The sequence below is a fragment of the Giraffa tippelskirchi genome, chromosome 12 (assembly GCF_054371585.1).
Source record: "Giraffa tippelskirchi isolate mGirTip1 chromosome 12, T2T-mGirTip1v1.2.pri, whole genome shotgun sequence".
NCBI classification, from domain to species: domain Eukaryota; kingdom Metazoa; phylum Chordata; class Mammalia; order Artiodactyla; family Giraffidae; genus Giraffa; species Giraffa tippelskirchi.
Window position 1 is genome coordinate 44381201 of NC_137286.1, and position 22526 is coordinate 44403726.

The 22526-nt window shown below is 42.4% G+C and overlaps 1 protein-coding gene across 7 annotated transcripts in view; it reads right to left on the reverse strand.

Annotated features, from left to right (window-relative positions):
* The window catches only part of PDE8A (phosphodiesterase 8A), a 153474-nt gene that overhangs the window by 127418 nt on the left and 3530 nt on the right, over window positions 1-22526 (reverse strand). Inside the window, exon 2 of one of the 7 annotated variants that reach the window (XM_081546916.1) lies at window positions 19893-20010. The exons of the other annotated variants lie outside the window; for them this stretch is intronic. The gene's annotated coding sequence lies outside the window, so the exon portion shown is untranslated. The remainder of the gene's footprint in view (window positions 1-19892; window positions 20011-22526) is intronic. 7 annotated transcript variants of the gene reach the window in all.

Here is a 22526-nt window from a genome sequence, read left to right on the forward strand (position 1 = left end):
CTCCCTGTTCCCCCTCCCTTTCATAAGATCTTTCATAAGTCCTATCAGTCAGGACGCGGCTGGCTGCAGGTAAAGAAAATTAACCTCAAATACTTTGTGATAAAGTGGATTTATGGACTCATGCAAATGCGAAGGGCAGGGTGAGATCTTCCGAGCCTCAGGATCAGTTCCATAAGGCTCTGGCTCTGTGACTGCAATTCCCCAAGCCTGTTCCTGCACGAGCTGGCAGGGTCCTCACTGGGAGGTGGAGGTGGGCACATCCATTCTCCAGCCTCTGCAGTCTGACTGAGACAGTTTATGTCACGTGGCTGCCTCTGAACTAGTGACTGGGACCAGAGGATCCACGTCCTGCCTGACTTCAGCCTGGGTGATGCGTCCACTACTGAACAAATGACTGTGGCAAGAAGGACATTAGGGACTCCCCCAGAGCTGGGGGTGGACTCAATCCCACCCAAACTTTACTACTGCTCTGCACAAGAGAAGGGAAAGGGGAAGAATTACAAATGTTTCCAAAGAGGTGTGGTGGAGACTGGCTGGCTGTTGAAAGCCAGTTCCTCTCCTTGCTGGGCACAAACAGGCGTAGACAGATCATATTCCCCAGCCTCCAGGGCAGGGAGGTGTGGCAACAGAACAGACAGACATGAACTATTTCCAGGTCTGGTCCCTCAAAACCTCTCACCCACAATCTTTCATGCTCTTTCCCCTTCTACAAGCTGTCTGCAGACAGGCAAGGTGATCTCAGGGAGCCATGTGTTGAAGATGGCAGAGCCACAAGATGGAATGAGCCTTGGTCTCCAAGTTGCCACTTAGAGAAGAGTTCTCCACTGATTGGGAACACCTATTTTAAACTTTGGGCTTCCCTGGTGCTCGGTGGTAAAGAATCCACTTGCAGTGCAGGAGACACAGGTTTGATCCCTGGGTTGGAAAGATACCCTGGAGAAGGAAATGGCAACCCACTCCAGTGTTCTTGCTTGGAAAATCCCATGGACAAAGGAGCCTGGTGGACTGTAGTCCATGGGGTTACAGAATTGGACATGACTTAGTGACTGAACAACAACAATTTTAAATTTTACGTGACTGAGCAACTTCTTTCGAGGTTAAGACTTTTGTTTATTTGGGGGTTTGTTACAACATTCAGCCTATCCTAATAGGTGAAGAAATTAAGGTCTGCAAGTTTGAATGACTCGCCCAAGATACACTTAACTGACAAAACAAACACAAAAACACAGGATGCCATGATCTTGCCACAAGAATGCAAAAAGAGAACATAAGGCAAGTGACAGATATGAAAGCACCGGGTAAAGAGAGAAGTGATGAGCAACACAGCATCACTTTGAGGCAGAATGCACAAGTAAGGAAGCAGGTCAACTGGGAAGCCCTTTCTATGTCAAAACTAGCGGAAATTTCCCCACAAGTCATCCATTTTTCTCCTACCGAACAGAATTACTGGAAAGTTTCTCTGGTAAGTGAGAATGCAAACTGCCTCTGAGTCACAACTAGGAACAATAACTCTCATTACACATAAAAGTGGGATTAATTCTCAAGCTGAAAAGCATTTGGGGATTTGGGCTGGACCCCAGTGCAGGGGCGGCTACTGTCTGACCAACACCCCTCTCCTCCTGTGAGAGCTGCTCCCATCCAACTTTCTACTTCGGTGAAAGCCTCTGCTCATCAGAGAAGCCACTGCTGGCCACTGGGCAGGCAGGTGTCCCAAGCTAGGCTCGTCTTGGTTCTTCCTATGGACTCTTAAGTAGAGAGTCTAGTCTCTACTGGAAGAGACTCAGTCCCACTTCACTGACGAAGCTGTGAAATTTAAAGCCAGGAGCTAACGGTGGGCACTGCCTCTTGCTAAGCAGAAAAAAGCAGCCCAAGACATATATCTGGAGAAAAACATGATCTGAAAGGATGCATGCACCCCAGTGTTCACTGCAGCACTATTTACAAGAGCCAAGACATGGAAGCAACCTAAATGTATATCTACGGAAGGAGGGATAAAGAAGATATGGTACATCTATAAATGGACTATTACTCAGCTATTAAAAAGAATGAAATAAAGCCATTTGCAACAACATGGATGGACCTAGAGAGTGTCATACTGAATGAAGTAAGTCAGAGAAGGAGAAATATAGTATGACATCTCTTATATGTGGAATTAAAAAAGATATGATACAATGAACTTACTTACAAAACAGAAAGAGACTCACAGGCTTAGAGAACAAACTAACTGTTTCCAGGAGGGAAGGACAGGGGAAAGGGCTAGTTAGGGAGTTTGGGATGGACATGTGCAGACTGCTATATTTAAAATGGATAACCAACAAGGACCTACTGTACAGCACAGGGAACTCTGCTCAGTGTTATGTGGCAGCCTGGATGGGAGGGGAGTTTGGGGGACAATGGATACACATATGTGTATGGCTCACTCCCTTCGCTGTTCACCTGAAACTATCACAACATTGTTAATCGGCCATCCCGCAATACAAAATAAAACGTTAAAAAGAAAAAAAACAAGCAGCCCAAGAAAATGAAAATGGCACCACATGAGAGGGAACGACGGAGAAGAGTCCTGGTTTCATCTGGTTCAGAGGCTGGTGCGGCCCTGTCCTCATGGCCTGGTCACGTCAGCCAGGCTCTCAGGGCCCACACGTTTCGCTTGTGGCCTCAGCTAGTTTAGATCAGGTTGATGTCATTTGCAATCAAAACAACCTGACTAATACAATCAGGAAAACTGCCTCAAAAGGCAAAAAATTTCACAACATCTCACAGATATCCTACAGTAAAATGAAAAGCACAGAAGTACAGCAATGTCAAGTGTGGACTCAGAAACCAGGGCACTGGTATTTAATCTGAGTGCTGCCAGCTCCCAACCAGGAAACCTTGGGGAAAGTGCTTTAAACCTCCCACTTGCCTCCGTTTTCTTATTCCTACAGGGGAGCCTTCAGCATAATACCAAGCCCACTGGGTTTTCTTGAGGATTAAATTAGTTAATACACATAAAGTACTTTGAACAATACCTGGTATGTAGTAAACAGTCAATATGTGCTTTATTGTTACATTTTATCAACCTTAGTTGATGTCTGGGTTAGTGACCCCCATTTTTAGCAAGTCAAGGTGGATCAAGCCAGGTGAAAACAGGCACCACACTGACCATAGAAGAAAACATGTCTGGTCCCACACAACCTGACCGTCACAGCACACCATCAAATCCTGACGCTCTTTTCATCTGTAATGAAGGGACAACTTCAGGTGCCCACTAGATGGCAACCACCTCAGACCCTCCGGTAGGTGAGCAAGGATGCACTGTATCAGACACTAGCATGCCCCGCTGTCCCCTAGGGTATCTGTTCTCTCCGACCTGCTTCAACTCCCTGGGCCCCCAGGAGCCACAGTGAGACAGCGGGGCGGGGGGGGGGGGTTGCGGCAGGGACACAAACGCAGCCCCAGACCTGCCCACAGGGACCTCATCCATCTTCTGAGCGTGTGTGGTCTTGACAGTTTGAACCCTTCATCCCATCTTAGGCTTATCTTCCCCTCCCCACAAGGGAATTTCACAAACACAAAAATTTGAGGGTACTTGTTCCAGACAAAAGATGCTTCCTACGACAATCACCTACTTCCTTCATAAAGCTCTGCCTTCAAAGTTATTTTTGCTCTCTCTGCTGATTAAGTTGGGGAGAAATTCTCAGCAGAGTGCTTTTCTGGAAACTGCACAGTTTATTAACTCCCTGGAAATATAAGGAAGGGCTTGAAGGGTTCGGTCTGTAAAGGCATGGGGTGAAGCTAGAGGAGGGGGTGGAAGGCACACGTGCCTGGGTGTTGAGGTCATGGAAAGGAGTGGGCAGCCACAGAGGGTCTGAGGCAGGGAATGGCACGACCCCTCTGCACCTCCTCTGAACTTCTGCCTGCAGGGCAGCAGGCCTCCAGACGTCTGCACGTGGGGCCTGCTTCTCTGGAAACTTGGAGAAGTGGAGAAGGCTAAGAACACTGGGAGGGGGCAAAGCCCTCAGGACACCCATCAAAAACCCCCGAAAGCCCTCAGGACACCCATCAAAAACCCCCGACTCCAAAGCAACCTGGTGGGGAAGAACAGGGGCCCAACGAGAGTGTCATGCCTACAGGGCTTTCTAGAGCCTAGCCAGGTGTCAGGAGTGCTGCTGCAACTGGCCAGTGCCTGCCCACTAGAAGAGTAAGGTCAAAGCCCTCTAGCCAGCCTACATGATTCTACTCCAGCAGAAACTGAGCACAGCTAAGCAAGCTTTACACTGTAGCAAAGCTAGCCATATAAACAAGTGACCCCAAACCAAAATTGTGTGATTACCCGGGAGATTCATTTGGGATCTGAGGCATAAATATCCTTGGCCTCTCAAAACACACACAGGTTTTGGCACTGAAAACTGTTTTTTGGTTTTACAGGCCAGCAAACCAGGGCATCTCTGTTTATTTTTCCATTATCTGTATATTCAGCAGCACCGAAATGACTATAACTGAGCTTCCTACTCTCCTACCCACTGGTGAGAAAATGCAACTCTGATCCATAAGCAAACAGACATCAGAAAAGTCTGTCACATTTATGGTGCCTGACAAGTATCTTTCCATGTCTTCTCTCCAACACTTGTTTCATATATGAGGAACTGTGGCTCACGGACAAGTGACACGGCTTATCCCAGCTGAGTACCAACACCAGAATGCAAACCCAAGTCTGATGCCAGTTCCCTCTCCTCTTTGACTGCAAGGGGTATGTTCAGATTTCTGGACAAGCATTGGAGAATCAAGGGTTGGGAAGACAAACAGAGGCAAGCCCGCTCCCTGACATGTGTACCCTAAAGTGGGGGGCTACAAGCACTCGTCTCGCATTACCTGCAAATGCCTACTGCAGACCCTGGCGCACAGGGAGCTCTACGTAAATGTGGCCTGAATGAAGGAAGGCAGACTTTGTTATGATTCAATACCTTGTGGTCCAATGAAGAATCAGGGACTATCATGCCAACTCACCAAACCAGAGTTCTCCATGGAGATGGAAAGTTGAGGCAGGAATTCCTACACTGGGGAAAAGTGAGATCAGAAGACCTCTAAAACACTTCCAAATCAGCCTCTGAAAACTAATCTCACTGTAGAGATCAGAGTCTCATAGAAGTACTGACTGATTTTTTTGAGTATTAAAACTGAGTATGTTGGCTCATACTATCACCTACCAGCTGTCCCCATAAGAGTGTTCTGAGCCTCTGATAACACTGCTCGACTCACTGCCAGGCTGACCAAACCTCATGCACACCTTCATCCCAGGCAAGGCTTCACTGCAGCTCACCTCACTTGGAATCTCTGGCTTTTAAAGACTATTTCTTAAAGCTAGAATAACAAACAGACATGACTTCAGTGCTTCGGGAAGAAAAAGAAACAAAACCTCCTGTTTTTATCCACAAATGTCAGGGCAGTAAAGAAAGCTGGTCAAGTATGTAGTGAATGACTACATAAATACTGTAGGTTCCCTGCATGCCAACTCCAAGTCCAAATGTATGAGTTACAAACTGAGAATAAAGACACAGGTATCTGTAAAGCAATTATCCTTCGATTTAAAAATCAAAAAAGAGAGAGACAGATATCTGTACATGACATTAAAATGAAAACAGAACCATTTCGCAATAATCAAGCAACTCCACTAACAATATCCAAATTCTGACACCCAAATGATATCAGAAATTCCAAGTGTTTGATTTCTTTTTTGCTTCTGATACAATAAAACCGCTAGACAAGAGTACACTATGCCACTTCCTCCTCCATAAAATGGAAACTTGGGAAGGGTAAAGTTAAACATCTCACAAAATAATAAAATTCTAACAGAAAGAAAGATTTTGATCAGTTCAGTTCAGTCGCTCAGTCGTGTCCGACTCTTTGCGACCCCATGAATTGCAGCACGCCAGGCCTCTCTGTCCATCACCAACTCCCGGAGTCTACCCAAACCCATGTCCATCGAGTCGGTGATGTCATCCAACCATCTCATCCTCTGTCGTCCCCTTCTCCTCCCTCCCCCAATCCTACCCAGCATCAGGGTCTTTTCCAATGAGTCAACCCTTCTCATGAGGTGCCCAAAGCATTGGAGTTTCAGCTTCAACATCAGACTTTCCAATGAACACCCAGGATTGATCTCTTTTAGGATGGATTGATTGGATCTCCTTGCAGTCCAAGGGACTCTCAAGAGTCTTCTCCAACACCACACTTCAAAAGCATCAATTCTGCGGCGCTCAGCTTTCTTCACCGTCCAACTCTCACATCCATACATGACCACTGGAAAAACCATAGCCTTGACTAGATGGACCTTTGTTGGCAAAGTAATGTCTCTGCTTTTTAATATGCTGTCTAGGTTGGTCATAACCTTCCTTCCAAGGAGTAAGCGTCTTTTAATTTCATGGCTGTAATCACCATCAGCAGTGATTCTGGAGCCCAAAAAAATAAAGTCTGACACTGTTCCCACTGTTTCCCCATCTATTTCCCATGAAGTGATGGGATCAGATGCCATGATCTTAGTTTTCTGAATGTTGAGCTTTAAGCCAACTTTTTCACTCTCCTCTTTCACCTTCATCAAGAGGCTCTTTAGTTCTTCTTCACTTTCTGCCATAAGGGTGGTGTCATCCGCATATCTGAGGTTATTGATATTTCTCATGGCAATCTTGATTCCAGCTTGTGTTTCTTCCAGCCCAGCGTTTCTCATGATGTACTCTGCATAGAAGTTAAATAAGCAGGGTGACAATATACAGCCTTGACATACTCCTTTTTCTCTTTGGAACCAGTCTGTTGTTCCATGTCCAGTTCTAACTGTTGCTTCCTGACCTGCATACAGGTTTCTCAAGAGACAGATCAGATGGTCTGGTATTCCCATCTCTTTCAGAATTTTCCACAGTTTATTGTGATCCACACAGTCAAAGGCTTTGGCATAGTCAATAAAGCAGAAATAGATGTTTTTCTGGAACTCTCTTGCTTTTTCGAAGATCCAGCGGATATTGGCAATTTGATCTCTGGTTCCTCTGCCTTTTCTAAAACCATACGTAAATGTAATTTATCTGGCCAAGTTCATAAATAAAAATTTTACAAAAAACATAATGCTTTTTCATTATAGACTGCCCAAAATGTCTTAAAACTTGCTGTACCAGAATTGTTTTTAAATCAAGACTCAAAAATAATAGATTCTCCATCTAAAAATAAACCCTAATAAAATGATCACAGATATGCACAAAAACTTAAGATGGACATGGCAACATAGTACTGTCATGTAAATTATGTTTTGAATAAATTTTAATGACATGGGAAAATACAGTTAGCTCTCTGTATCCACAGATGGAGAACCCCCAGATACACAGGGCCCACTGCACTGCACCACTGTATACAAGGGGCTAGAGCGTCCACGGAGTTTGGCACCCACTGGGGTCCTGGGATCAATCTCCTGCAGACACCACGGATCTTTAAAAAAAAAAGATAACCAAGGATCAACTTTAAATTTAAAAGTCAGGATATAAAACTGTACAAAGTACCTGCTTAAAATTAACATTTAAAAATTTTGATTCAATGGATACACACTACTATATATAAAATTATAAACAATGAGGACCTACTGTATAGCATAGGGAACTATATGCAATATCCCATAATACCCTATTATGGAAAACTATTTGGAAAAGGCTATATATGTATACATATATATACACATAAATATATACGCATGTATATATGTATACATATATATAACTGAATCACTTTGGTGTACACCTGAAACTCTGTAAATCAACTGTGTGTTTGTCTGTGTGTGTGTGTTAGTTGCTCAGTTGTGTCTGACTCTTTGCAACCCCATGGACTGTACTGTAGACCACCAGGCTCTTCTGTCCATGGAATTCTCCAGGCAAGAACACTGGAGTGGGTTGCCATTCCCTACTCCAAGGGAGCTTCCTGACCCAGGGATCAAACCCAGTCTCCTGCATTGCAGGTGGATTCTTTACTGTCTGAGCCACCAGGGAAGATTAGATCAACTATACTTCAATTTTAAAAAAAATAGCAAAAAACAATTTTTTTAATTTAAAATTTCCTATGCATGCATAGGAAAAAAGAATGCAAGGAGTTATTAATATATTATGTACAGATATCTTGAAGCATATTGTCTTAAAACCAAAAGCCAATATTACACCTCAGGGTAAAGAACGAGACATGTTGCTATTAGCATCAGGATAAATCAAAGATGCACATTAACACCATTATTATTTAACAAAGTTCTGAAACTCCAAGCCAATAAGAAAACAAGAGATGAAGTATTACTTTCGGAAAGGAAAACCCAAAACCATCAGTCAGCTAATAACGTGAACATTTACCTCAAAAACCCAAGACACTATACACTTAAAATTCATATATTTCACAACAACAAAAAAAGACAATCAACTGAGAAACTACATGATTGTTTACTAAATTAGATAACATCAATATATTTCATCTAATTGAAACAGAAGATTTAATGAAATTCTGGCTACAACAGAATTTTCCTATTAATAAAAAAGAATGAGACCCATATGAAAATACTTAAAGATAAATGGATAATAAATACATACTTATGACAGAAGAATCCTATAAAGCTACCAATTCTTCCCAAATTATAGTGGATTTAACTCCAAGACAGGCTTCCCCATTGGCTCAGATGGTAAAAGAGTCTGCCTACAATGCAGGAGACCTGGGTTCAATCCCTGTGTTAGGAAGATCCCCTGGAGAAGGGAATGGCAAAAAATTCCAGTATTCTTGCCTGGAAAACTCCATCGACAGAGGAACCTGGTGAGCTACAATCCATGGTGTCGCAAAGAATCAGACACGACTGAGTGACTTGCACTCACTAACTGCAATACAAACAAAATCTCCCCCAAATTTGAGAGTAGAACAAAATCATTCTAAAATTGACATGGAAGGATAGAGAAGAATGGGTTAAGGAAGTTTTCTTTAATAGGGCATAATGAGAAAAAGGATTAACCTTATCAGATACTATTAAAACATATAAAGCTATAAAAATGAAGTCAGTGCTGTAACAGGGCAAGTAAGGATAGATAATCAAAAACAGTGCAAAGCTATGATAAAGGTGAGAGTATAAATTAACTGGGAATAAAAATAATCATTCACATAAAAAGATCATATGCTCCTGTGATATTAAAATTTGATCACATCTTTCTAGAGGGCAATTTAACAATGTGGATCGTGAGCCTTTAAAACTTAACAGTCATGGGACTTCCCTGGTGTGTAATAGATAAGAATCCGCCTGCCAATGCAGGGGACATGGGTTCCATCCCTGATCCAGAAAGATTCCACATGCCTTAGGGCAACAATGCCTGTGTGCCACAAATACTGAGCCCACGCACCTAGAGCCTGTGCTCGCAACAAGAGAAGCCTCCTCAATGAGAAGCCCACACACCACGGCCAAGAGTAGCCCTGGCTCCCTGCACAGGCGCAGCAACGAAGACCCAGCATAACCAAGAAAACAGAAACAAAAAAGTTAATAGTCACAGTACTATGAATCACTCATACATGAAACACATGAATCTCAAAAACATAATGCTAAGTGAAAGAAGTATTATATAAAAGAGTGTATACTACATAATTCCACTTACTGTGAAATTCTGAAACAGACAAAGCTCACCTATGGTGGGAAAAAAAATGAAAAGGTGGTTGCAGGGATGGCAGGAAAAGAGCCTGGGAAGGAGCAAGAGTGAACTTTTTGGAAAGACAATATTCTAACCTTGACAGAGGTTTGAATTACACAGATACATGTATGCATTGGTCAAAACTTGGCAAATGCACAATAAATGTTTATGCATTTGACTGCATATAAATTTTATCTCAAAAGAAAAATCTAAATACTGGACTCTAATTAATTATATACATGCTGCAATATTTTAGGCAAAGTACAGATCTCTGCAATTACTTTAAAATGCATCAAAGGAAAAGGAGATAGAGATGACAGAGAGACTGACACACAGTTGTCTCTTGGTTTCTGCAGGGCACTGCTTTCAAGACTCCCTCAGATACCAAATCCACAGATGCAAAAGTCCCTTATATGAAAGGCACAGAAGTTACACATAACCTAAGTACATCCTTCTGTATACTTGTACTTTGAATGGTTTCTAGATTACTTACACTACCTAATACTATGTAAGTGTTACCTAAATTGCTGGAAACACAATGTAAAGGCTATGTAAATTGTTAGCACAAGGCAAATTCAAGTTTTGCTTTTTGGAACTTTCTGTATTTCCCCATCACCCCCTCTCACACCCTCATTGGTTGAATCCCCAAAGGTAGAATTCATGGAAACAGATGGCTGAGCATATATGATAAAGTAAAGAACATACATGATATGCAAGTAGAGTAAAATGCTACCATAAAATACAGGAGTTTGGGGTATACAAGTGTTCACTGCAAAATTCCTTCAAGAATTTTAAGATATTGTCTAATGAAATGTTAGAAATACTAAAAAATAGTCAACAGCCACAAGGCAGTCCTCCGGAGTGCTGGAATATTCTCTCCTGGTCTGGGTGGTCATTACATGTAGCATATATGGGTACAATTCAATGAAGCTATACTGTTTAAGATTCTATATACTTTGCTAACTGAATTTATACCTCAAAAAATGTTTTAAATAAACAGCATTCAGAATAGGACTTTAAAGCATATGTAATTAATATACTCAAAAAGATAACAGAGTATGCTCTAACCAAAAAAGAAAGAAAACCATGAATTAGCAGTTATAAAAAGCACACACCATAAATCTTGAACCCAGAAACTGCTCCATTTAAAAACTCAATGGGCTAGATAGCTGAGTAGACCCTGAGGGATGAATCAGTGAGCTAAGAGAGTTCAAAAGCTTTTACAGATGAGAGCACAGAGATGGGAAAGTACAAGTAGTAAAGAAATACAGCACAAAGATGTGCCTAACTCCCATCGTTTGGAGCAAGCTGCGGAAGGGAAGTGAGGAAATGGAAGAGTGACAATTCAAAGAATAACAGATAAATGTTTCTCCTAGAACTAATAAAGAATAAAGAAAGAACAAAGAAAGGATAAAACTATTTTAAGAAATATTTTTTAATTAGTTATTTAAAGTAATCTACATGAATGCAAGGAAACATACACCAGCATTTCACGTGTAGCTATCTCCTGATTATGCAATTTAAGTGATCCTGTCCTGTATCAAGTTTTCTAAAAAGAGTATTACTTTTGTAATGAGAAAAAGTAATAAAAGCTTACTTTTTTTGTTTTGGTTTGTGGGGTTTTTTGTTTTCTATTTCATTTTTAATTGGAGGGCAATTGCTTTACAATATTGTGTTGGTTTCTGCCGTACAGCCATGTCAATCAGCCGTTAAGTATACACACATTCCCTCCCTCTTGAACCTCCCTCCCACCCCTCCATGCTGTCACAGAGCACTGGGTTGAGCTCCCTGTGTTATATAGCAACTTCCTATTAGCTATCTATTTTACATATGATAATATATATGTAAAAACTTACTTTTATGAAATAAATCCAGAATCAAGAGACAAGAAAGGCTTTTCTAAAAAACTCCCCAACCTCTCTTTCCTCTGGCTTCTACCCTATGCTATTATAGTGAACCTGTTGCTGAAAGAAGTTACCACAAACTTGGGCAAGTCATTTGATCTCTCTCAAGTTCTGCTTCTTTTAGGTCTTCAACAGGGAAAATTAACTGTCCTTTCTACTTCACAGGAGTTTGGAGAACATCAAATGAGAGAATGGATAAAAACTGCACTCAGTATAATCTGATTTCTCTTCAGATCAAATAAATCTTTCCCTTTTTAATGAAGATTTCCGTGTAAACAATTCTGAGACTCACAGTCAAAGAGAACAAACTTCTTGTTACCAAAAGGGAAAAAGGGGAGGGATAAATCAGGAGTTTGGGATTAGCAGATACAAAACTACTATATATAAAATAAACAACAAGGTCCTACTACTGTATAGTACAGGGAACTATATCCACTAACTTGTAATAAACTACAATGAAAAAGGATATATATAAACTTATTCACTTTGCTGTACACCAGAAACTAATACAGTGTAAAGCAACACAAAGTGCAAACCAACTATATTTCAATTTTAAAAAAAACAGCACCCAGTCACCTGGACAGCACAGTACAAACGGAGGCATGTTATCAGTCCTGAGCCGTAGACGCCGTTCTGTCACCCCCACCTCACCCCTCACTCCCCGAATCCACTCCACTCCCCAGCCCGTCCGCCGGCCTTCCCTCCCCTCCCAAACCACGGCACCGTGCAGTCCCACCTGGTCACACCTTGCACCTGACCCACCGCAGCCCCCGGAGTCAGGCCCACCTCCAGCTTCTCCTCACTCCACTCAGTGCATCTTCCTCCTAAAACTTCATAAAATATGTTCATCCCGCAACTAGTGTTGAAAATGAAAATGCTGAGGTTCGGAGGATGGGCTCCGAACGCCTCAACCTGGCTTTCAAGCCTCCCCTCCGGCCCCTGGTCAACTCCTCACTGTCTGTGGAATGGCCAACTCTCTACCCACCCAAGTCCTCGGGTCTTCTGAGCGCAGGCCAAGCCCTTCCCGCCTTCCGCCCTCCGCACCAATGATGGGTCCAGACCAAGATCCCGCCTGTTCCCTGAACACCCACTCCACCCCTCAGGCACCACCTCACTTCCAGGTCAGAGGCCCCACCTTTCCAGAGAAGACTACTTCTGTCCTGAGGGCAGGGCCTCCCGGCTGGCTCCAGATCAAATCAACCTGCCAATCATTTCAGTCTGTAAAATAAACTTTCTCTGCCTAACTGTATTTTATAGGAATTATTTCTTTGGTTTTTCTTTATAGTTTTCATATCTATATGCATGTGTATATCACATACATTCCTACATAATATATTGCTTAGCTATTAAACTTTAAAAGGGTCACACTTTATAAATTATTCTCTAAGTTTTCTTTCAACATTGTTTTAAGACTGATCTATGTTGACACCTATAAGCCATTCATTTTTTTGCTTGTTTTCCCTGAACTTTAAACTTTTTCTTTTGTATTAGGGTGTAGCCAATTAACAATGTTGTGATGGTTTCAGGTGAACAGCAAAGGGACTCAGCCACACATATACATGTATCCATTCTCCCCCAAACCCCACTGCCATCCAGGCTGGCACATAACCTTGAGTTCCACGTTAAGCCATTCATTTTCAAAGCTGAAAAGCATTCTTTTGCATAGTACAACTTATTCATCCATTATGTTGCCGAGGGATACTTGAGTTTTGTCAAAAAGGTTGCTATTATCAATAAAAGCAATGCTCCTATGAACATTCTTATACATATTTCAGCACACATATGTACACATGTATTTCTAGGGTTGAAACTGCTAGGTCACAGGGTCACATGTTTAGCCCTCCTTGGTAATGACAATGGTTTTCCAAGCAGCTGAACTGATTTACACTTTTACTTACACTGTTGAAGAATTCCTCAAAAATAGTGTCAGGCTTTTACAAGACATGGAAGCAACCTAAACATCAGAGGGATGGATAAACAAGATGTGGTACATATATACAATGGAGTATTACTCAGCCATTAAAAAGAATGGAATAATGCCATTTGTACCAATATGGATTGCATCTAGAGACCATCATACTGAGTGAAATAAGTCAGACAGAGAAGGAGAAATATCCTATGACATCCCTTACGTGTGTAACCTAAAAAGAAATGATACAAATAAACTTAAAAAACAGCACAAGACCCACAGACTTGGAGAACAAACTTATGGTTGCGGGGGTGGGGGGAGGCAAGGGGGAAAGGGATAGTTGGGGAGTTTGGGACAGACACACACACACTGCTATGTTTGAAATGGACAGCCAACAAGGACCTATTGTATAGCACATGGAACTCTGCTCAGGGTTGTGTGGTGGCCTGGATGGGAGGGAGATTTGGCGGAGAATGAATACATGTGTATGTATGGCTAGGTCACTTCACTGTTCACTTGAAACTGTCACAACATTGTTAATCAGCTATACCTCAACACAAAATAAAAAGTTAAAATACTGTCAGGCTTTTGAACATTTGCCATTTGGTGGGTATAAACTGTTATTTTATTGTGGTTTTAATTCGCATTTCTCCAATGAGGCTGACATCATTTCACACATTTATTGGCCATTTGGTTTCCTCTTTAATGAGCTCCTTGTCCAAGTCTTTGCTTATTTTTCAATTAAACATTTTCTTACCTACTGTAGGAGTTCTAGATATATTCTGAATACTAATCCTTCATTGGTATTCAGTTCAGTTGCTCAGTCGTGTCCGACTCTTTGTGACCCCGTGGATCGCAGCACACCAGGCCTCTCTGTCCATCACCAACTCCCGGAGTCCACCCAAACCCATGTCCACTGAGTCGGCGATGCCATCCAGCCATCTCATCCTCTGTCGTCCCCTTCTCTTCCTGCCCTCAATCTTTCCCAGCATCAGGTCTTTTCAAATGAGTCACCTCTTTGCATCAAGTGGCCAAAGTACTGGAGTCTCAGCTTCAACATCAGTCCTTCCAATGAACACCCAGGACTGATCTTCTTTAGGATGGATTGATTGGATCTCCTTGCAGTCCAAGGGACTCTCAAGAGTCTTCTCCAACACCACAGTTCAAAAGCATCAATTCTGCGGTGCTCAGCTTTCTTCACCGTCCAACTCTCACATCCATACATGACCACTGGAAAAACCATAGCCTTGACTAGATGGACTTTTGTTGGCAAAGTAATGTCTCTGCTTTTAAATATGCTATCTAGGTTGGCCATAACCTTCCTTCCAAGGAGTAAGCGTCTTTTAATTTCATGGCTGCAGTCACTATCAGCAGTGATTCTGGAGCCCAAAAAAATAAAGTCTGACACTGTTTCCACTGTTTTCCCATCTATTTCCCATGAAGTGATGGGACCAGATGCAATGATCTTAGTTTTCTGAATGTTGAGCTTTAAGCCAACTTTTTCCCTCTCCTCTTTCACCTTCATCAAGAGGCTCTTTAGTTCTTCTTCACTTTCTGCCATAAGGGTGGTGTCATCCGCATATCTGAGGTTATTGATATTCTCCAAACAATTTTGATTCCAGCTTGTGCTTCCTCCAGCCCAGCGTTTCTCATGATGTATTCTGCATGTAAGTTAAATAAGCAGGGTGACAATATACAGCCTTGACGTACTCCTATTCCTATTTGGAACCAGTCTGTTGTTCCATATTGCTGCAACAGTTCTAACTGTTGCTTCCTGACCTGCATATAGGTTTCTCAAGAGGCAGGTCAGGTGGTCTGGTATTCCCATCTCTTTCAGAATTTTCCACTTTATTGTGATCCAAACAGTCCAAGGCTTTGGCATAGTCAATAAAGAAGAAATAAATGTTTTTCTGGAACTCTATTGCTTTTTCGATGATCCAGCGGATGTTGGCAATTTGATCTCTGGTTCGTCTGCCTTTTCTAAAACCAGCTTGAACATCTGGAAGTTCACGGTTCACGTATTGCTGAAGCCTGGCTTGGAGAACTTTGAGCATTACTTTACTAGCGATTGAGATGAGTGCAATTGTGCGGTAGTTCGAGCACTCTTTGACATTGTCTTTCTTTGGGATTGGAATGAAAACTGACCTTTTCCAGTCCTGTGGCCACTGCTGAGTTTTCCAAATTTGCTGGCATACTGAGTGCAGCACTTTCACAGCATCATCTTTCAGGACTTGAAATAGCTCAACTGGAATTCCATCACCTCCACTAGTTTTATTTGTAGTGATGCTTCCTAAGGCCCACTTGACTTCACACTCCATGTCTGGCTCTAGGTGAGTGTGAGTGATCACACCATCGTGATTATCTGGGTCGTGAAGAGCATTGGTATTAGGTGCTGCAAATATCGTCTTTCAGTTTATGATTTCCTTCGTTTTCACTCTCTTTTGTTGAGAAGTTCTTTATTTTAACCTAGTTGAATTTATCAATTTTCCTTCATGGTAAATGCTTTGCGTAACTTATTTAGCACAAACAGGAGATTGTTTTTCATTTGGGTTTCCCTGGTGGCTCAACGGTAAAGAATCCGCCTGCCAATGCAAGAAGCATTGGGTTCAATCCCTGGGATGGGAAGATCCCTTGGAGAAGGAAATGGCAACCCATTCTACTATTCTTGCCTGCGAAACCGTATGGACAGAGGAGCCTGGCGGGCTACAGTCCATGAGGTGGCCAAAGAGTCGGAGGTGACTTAGTGACTGAACAACAGAACCCAGAGACCACGATGACACATTTATATTTCCTTTTAATAAACTATTAAAATGAAAACTTCAAAAAGGAAGTTATATAAACAATTAACACATGAAAACATTCTCAAAATGATTAGCCATCAGGGAAATGAAAATCAAAACCAAAAGGACATATCACTACACACCCACCAGAATGGCTAAAATTAAAAGATTGATAACACTGAACTGGCAGAGAAGGCAATGGCAACCCACTCCAGAACTCTTGCCTGGACAATCCCATGGACGGAGGAGCCTGGTAGGCTGCAGTCCACGGGGTCGCTAAAAGTTGGGCACAACTGAGCGTCTTCACTTTTCACTTTCATGCATTGGAGAAGGAAATGGCAACCCACTCCAGTGTTCTTGCCTGGAGAATCCCAGGGACAGGGGAGCCTGGTGGGCTGCCGTCTATGGGGTCGCACAGAGTCAGACACGACTGAAGTGACTTAGCAGCAACACCAAACTGGGGCAAGGATGCAGACCAACCAAACTTTCATTATACACTGTTGGCGGGAAGGTGAAACTGGAACTCTGAAGAAAGGTCAAGCAGTTTCTTAGAAAGCTAAACATAATAGATAATAGCTACCCTATGACCCAGCAATTCCACTTCTTGGTATTAACCCAAGAAAGATGAAAGTACATGCCCACGTAATAATTTACCAAAATATTCATAGCAGCTGTACTCTTAATAGCCGAAAATGAAATGCCTAGCATCCATTGACAAGAGAATAAGTGAACTGTGATCTAGTCACACAACAGAATATGACTCAGCAAGAAAGAGCCACCTACTGACTCATGTGACATAGACGAATCTCAAAAATACTATGCTGAAGCCTTAGACAAAAGAATACATTCAAGATTCTATTTCTCTGAAGCCTAGAATAGGCAAAAATAATTTATAATGGAAAAAAATATAAGAACTGTGGTTGTTGATGGGTAGGGTTAGGAATGGAGAAGGAGCACACAGAACTTTCTGGGGTGATGGTAATATTCTGTATCCTGACAGAAATTCTGCATTACACAGGCATACACATTTGTCAAAAAAAAAAAGACACATTTTGAACTCTAGGTGATATGCATACTGAAGTGTTTAGGAGTTAAGTATATTGATGTGTGCAACTTACTTGGAAATGGCTCCAAAAATAAAACAGATTTCTGGGTGGATAAACAGAAAGGAGAAAGCAAACAAAGGCAAGTGTTACCTACAGAATCTTCATGGTGGGTACACATGTGAGAATTTTTTCAGCTTTGCTACATGTTTGAAATTTTTCAAACTAATATTTGGGGAAAGATAATATATTTTTAAAAGGAAGAGATTTGCTTTAAAAAACAAGCAGATAGAAGGTTTCCCTGGCAGTCTAGTCCACACTGCCAACGTAGGCGGCTTGGGTTCGATCCCTGGTCAGGGAACTAAGATCTCCCATGCTGTGCGGCACAGTCAAAAAAAAAAATTAAAATATAAGCAAATATATTTAAGCAAAGTTTGTCCTTGAGAAAGGTAACTGAAAGAAAAAGATCAATCCTTACATGTACTGGTACTTTGGAATTAACAAAACATATGCACACAGACTATTTTAAATGATCTTCACCAAAATCCACGTATTCTAGTCTCATTTTATGCTTGAGAAAACGTAGGTCAGAACTTGCTAAATATCACACAGCTGGTACCTCACGGTGCTGGCTTTAAAAACAAACACCTGTGTTTCCTCCACTTCTATTCAACACACCTCACTTGGGAGCTGCTGTAAACCTCAAACATGTGAAGACCGTGTGGAAACTGCCCATGGGCCTCCGGCCCTTTGCTTGTCCCAGGAGCAAAGGACAAGGCTGAAGCAGTGCTGCACTGACAAGCAGGACATGAAAAGGAGATGCGCACTGACAGGCGATGAGCACAGTCTCAATAGATCAAAGGTGAATTTTCAACCCACACAGAATAAAAGCTGGCCATCCCCGCTCTGTCCAAGGGGGTTCTCCAGGCAAGAATACTGGAGTGGGTTGCCATGCCCTTCTCTAGGGATCTTCCCGACCCAGAGACTGAACCTAGTTCTCCTGCATTACAGGCAGACTCTTTACTGTCTTAGCCACCAGGGAAGTCCTGGTGTTCTTTGAGGCCATCCAGAAAGTGTGGGGAAAGCTGAGCTTGCCTTCCCGTCTGTGCAGATGAGGCCTGTAGCAAAGAAACTGCAGCACAAGACTTGTCAAAACAGCTCTCTCACAAGATACTCCAGCACTCATCTTATAGAGCAGAACAAAAGCAGAGCAGAGGGACAGGACCCAGGCACGTTGCTCAAGCCTGACACGGCCAAAATGAGAGGCTAAAGCTTCACTGATCACCCTGCGGATTAATCACTGGCTTCGGGGTATTTTGGCTTTTTGTTAAAGCATAACACACTCCAATAATTTCTGTTAAATTTAAACAGGTGAGATAGACCCATGGAATAGAAATAAAAGCCTTTTCAGCCTTAGAGACTGGTGTATTTATCCAAACACCTACTCAGTGTGCCAAACGCTTTGGGAACTGTACTGAAACCAGGACACAGCCCTTGCCCTCTAGAGGCCTATAATCAAGCAGCAGACTTGGGAGAGAAATCTGAGCCCTCAAGAGATATAGGGGAGGTCCCAAGAGCAGAGGAGAGTGCAAGTACAACCGAGGCCTCAAGGGAGGATGTGTATGTGTGGAACTGGGGGCAGAAGAAGGGGTGAAGGGTTGCCCTCCAGGCTAGCTCCTATGGAGGTCCTAGCTAAGGAAGGCTACCTGCAGCCTGAGCAGGAAAAGGAGGAGAAAGTAGCCCTGAGGGATGCCTGCTGGTTCACTATAGAGAGTTAAGAGGGGAGATTAGAGGGCCTCACGGAATGCCTCATTGGAGGCATTACCTGGGACAGGGCCGAATACAGCTACAACTTCCGCAGACGTGGGAACCTAAGCTAGGGCTGGAACCAATCTTGCCAGTAAATCAAGACTTGAAATTTTAATAATAGATTCGGGATGCCTGCTAAAAGCCCAGGTGGACCCACAACGCTCATAGCTGAGTGGTAGGCCAGAGAATGGTGGATATAACACTGGGACAGGTGGTTGGTTATCAGAGCAACCAGCCAGAAGATAAGCGCCAGGAACAATGGATTTGCATCCCTGCTTAACTGTCTGGCCCTGGGTGAGTTTCTAACCTCTGGCACCTTATCTGCAGAAGAGAAAGGACACCAGCCACCTCACAGGGTTGAAGAGAGATAAGGTGCGCAAGGCATCCAGCAAAGTGCTCACAACACAGGAGGCATCGACGAAAGCCAGGTGCAACTCGGACGAAGAGCTTGCACTCCGAGAACCTCCGAGTCTGAGGCCTCCTACCACTCACCCCTGTGTGCAGAGAAACCAGGCGGGAGCCACCAACGGTGGACACACCCAAGGACTTACCCATGTACCAGTCAACTTCTCCCTCGGTTCTCTGATTTCTTTTTAATTGTTAAAAATACTCTGTCCTTTAAGGCATTTTAGGTAATTCTGAGATGACTGCCTCACCCCATGGCCTCACATCCCAAACCATCCCCTACGGAGGAACCCAATCCAACCAAACAGGCAAGCAGTCCAAGGGGTCACCAGCATCACAAGACACTTGACAGGAAACGTTTGTGCCAGAAGGGACCGAACACTCACTTCAGCAAGGAGGAGGTCAAGGCCGGCCGAGGGCAGGTCTGAGCTGACAGAGCTGTGACCTTCATAACATCACTCTTAAGAACCACACTTACAGTCATGGTGGTAATGACATTAAGCACTAAAAAAAAAAAAAAAAAAAAAGTGTATAATACAAAATATTTTATGTATATAATAGGCATTCAAAAAAATTTAAAAAGCAGTTACCTTTATAGCTAGACTTGGCCAGATAATGAGATTCTATACACCAAAAGGCATAAGAACACAAGGATCAGAGAACTCAGAGCCCATGAGCTCAAGATAAAATTCTAGTCACTTCAGAACAGAAAGTTGGGTCTCATTTTCTCAACTACACTTTACAGGGAAACTTTCAGTAATTTATATAATCTATAATTCAAGGGTCAGTGACCCTACTTGGGTGGGGGGAGTGGTCACTCAGGTCACACAAAAAGAAAACTTCACTTCCTTTTAGGGAAATATAAGAGTTGGATCAATCCACTCTGTATATTAGCAATAGGCAACAAATTTTATTCCAGAGCTAGGAAACACTAAGAAACCAGCAAATTTTGATGGCCTAGGGTGATTCATATCAGCAGTTTTATGGAGGATGGTGGGCTGGCGGGGAAAAGGAGGGAGAAAAGACTGGGAAGAAGGGGAAGGTGGAGAAAAATAAGAGAAAACTAGGTAGAGGGAAAGAAAATGACACAGCAAATACTAGAGAAGGACAAACGGAGAGTCGGCCTGAAAGCTGACGGCAGTGACCCCTGGTTAGAGGTCAGCGCTGGCCACGCTGTTACCGGTCACCTCTGTGTACTGCCCACCCAGACACACTAATCCTTAAGTTTTCACGGGGAAATCTGGGCTCACCAGAGCAAAGATGGATTATTTCCTGGGTACAAAAGCGCTGAAAGAGGAACACCAGACACTTCCAAAAACTCAAGTCTAAATTCTACAGCCTCCACTCTAGTTAAAACTGGTTTCTATTTCTCCTTTACTAGGGCTGGCTGGATTTTCCACTTCTAACAGCCTAGTTCACACAATTCTCCAATTCAACCAATGTCTGTGGAAGGCCTACTGTGTGTTGGGGGGGGGGTGGATACAGCAGTGAACCAAACAGAGGGGCCGCCCCTCCACAGGCTGAGGAGGGACACGTGGGAGAGGGTGGACCCACCTTCAGCTGTTCCCTGTGAGTCTCCAAAAAGGGGGGGGGGGGGCCAGAAGGTCTCCTTGGACACTCCCACCCCCACACTCAGACCTTTCAAGGGCAACTCAGAGTCCTAGCCAAGGAAAAGGAAAATGGAGTAAATCTGAAGACTGACAAGAAAATATTAAATGTTACAGTTAAAGTGCACCCTGATTCAAAACAAAACAAAACTGGAAGTGTTCAAACTGAACACAGCATTCATTATCTGTAACCACAGAGACTATAACTCCTGAAATGAATAAACAGCCAGCGTTTTTTTAGTAACTTAAATGAGTTCATAAAGATGAGCCAGCCTCGTGTATTACGAGATTCTGAAGTACCTTTGGAATCATTAAGAAGCAAATTATATTTATTGAGTTGTACTGTTCAGTATATTTCTTGCACTTTGAATACTGGTTATCTCATGTTAGGAATCATGATTTAACATGCGGCCTGCCTAAGATATACCTCAACAAATGGGCTCCATAATCAAGCGCGTTTGGGAAGTGTTGCACATTCTAAACACGGCTTGGAGGTTCACAATGTGTTTTAGGAAATTAAGTTTTCTGACAAATCCTGTATTAAAGAAATCTGACAAATTTAGCCTGAGCCAGTATTTCCCAAACTAACTTGACCACAAACACTTTATTCATTTAATACTTATTAACGGTCCACAAATTGCTTCATAGAACACATGTGGGATACACTACAGGTGTAGGGGATGCACTGCTTAATTTATCTGAAAATGCAATTGATTATCAATTTCCCAAGCATTCCGATAAACTGGTGTTTACTATATGGTATAGAAATACAAAAACTTCCCCAGTGAATTTCTGACTGGAATTCACTCAATAAGCTGACTTACTATATTTTAATAAGAAGTATTTTTTAATGAGCTAAAATTGGATCTTGGTATGTTTATATAAGGGAATTTAAATTCATTGTGTAATAATTTGACTTTGCTAAACTGCTGAAAGCTTATCTTCTCTAAACATGGGTTTTTAAATTTCCAGAACATACTGAGTATCTTAATTTCAGAAGATTCATTCCCTTAAAGAGAAAAATAGTGAATTAAAAATATACTGATATTTACCTCTGCCTATCACTTGACAGGGCACGACTTAGTAACTAAACCACCACCATCACTTGATATGGGCTTCCCTGGTGGCTCACTTGACAGGCCTAATTACAAATATCTGTAACTGAGATGTAGTATCAACATGTTGTAGTTCATGAATAACAAGCATGGGACTATTAATTCTGTGGCTGTGGTGTTATTTATAATTTGGCTCCTCCTCTTGAAAAACTAACCTTAAATCCTGCACCAGAGGTTTTATGGAATCCAATTCCAGTGGCTGAAAAAGTTGCATCATTCCATTAACAAAAATCAAACTCAACATTTATTTAGCACCTATTATATGCATACCACTGGATTAAGCACTGTAACGATGAAC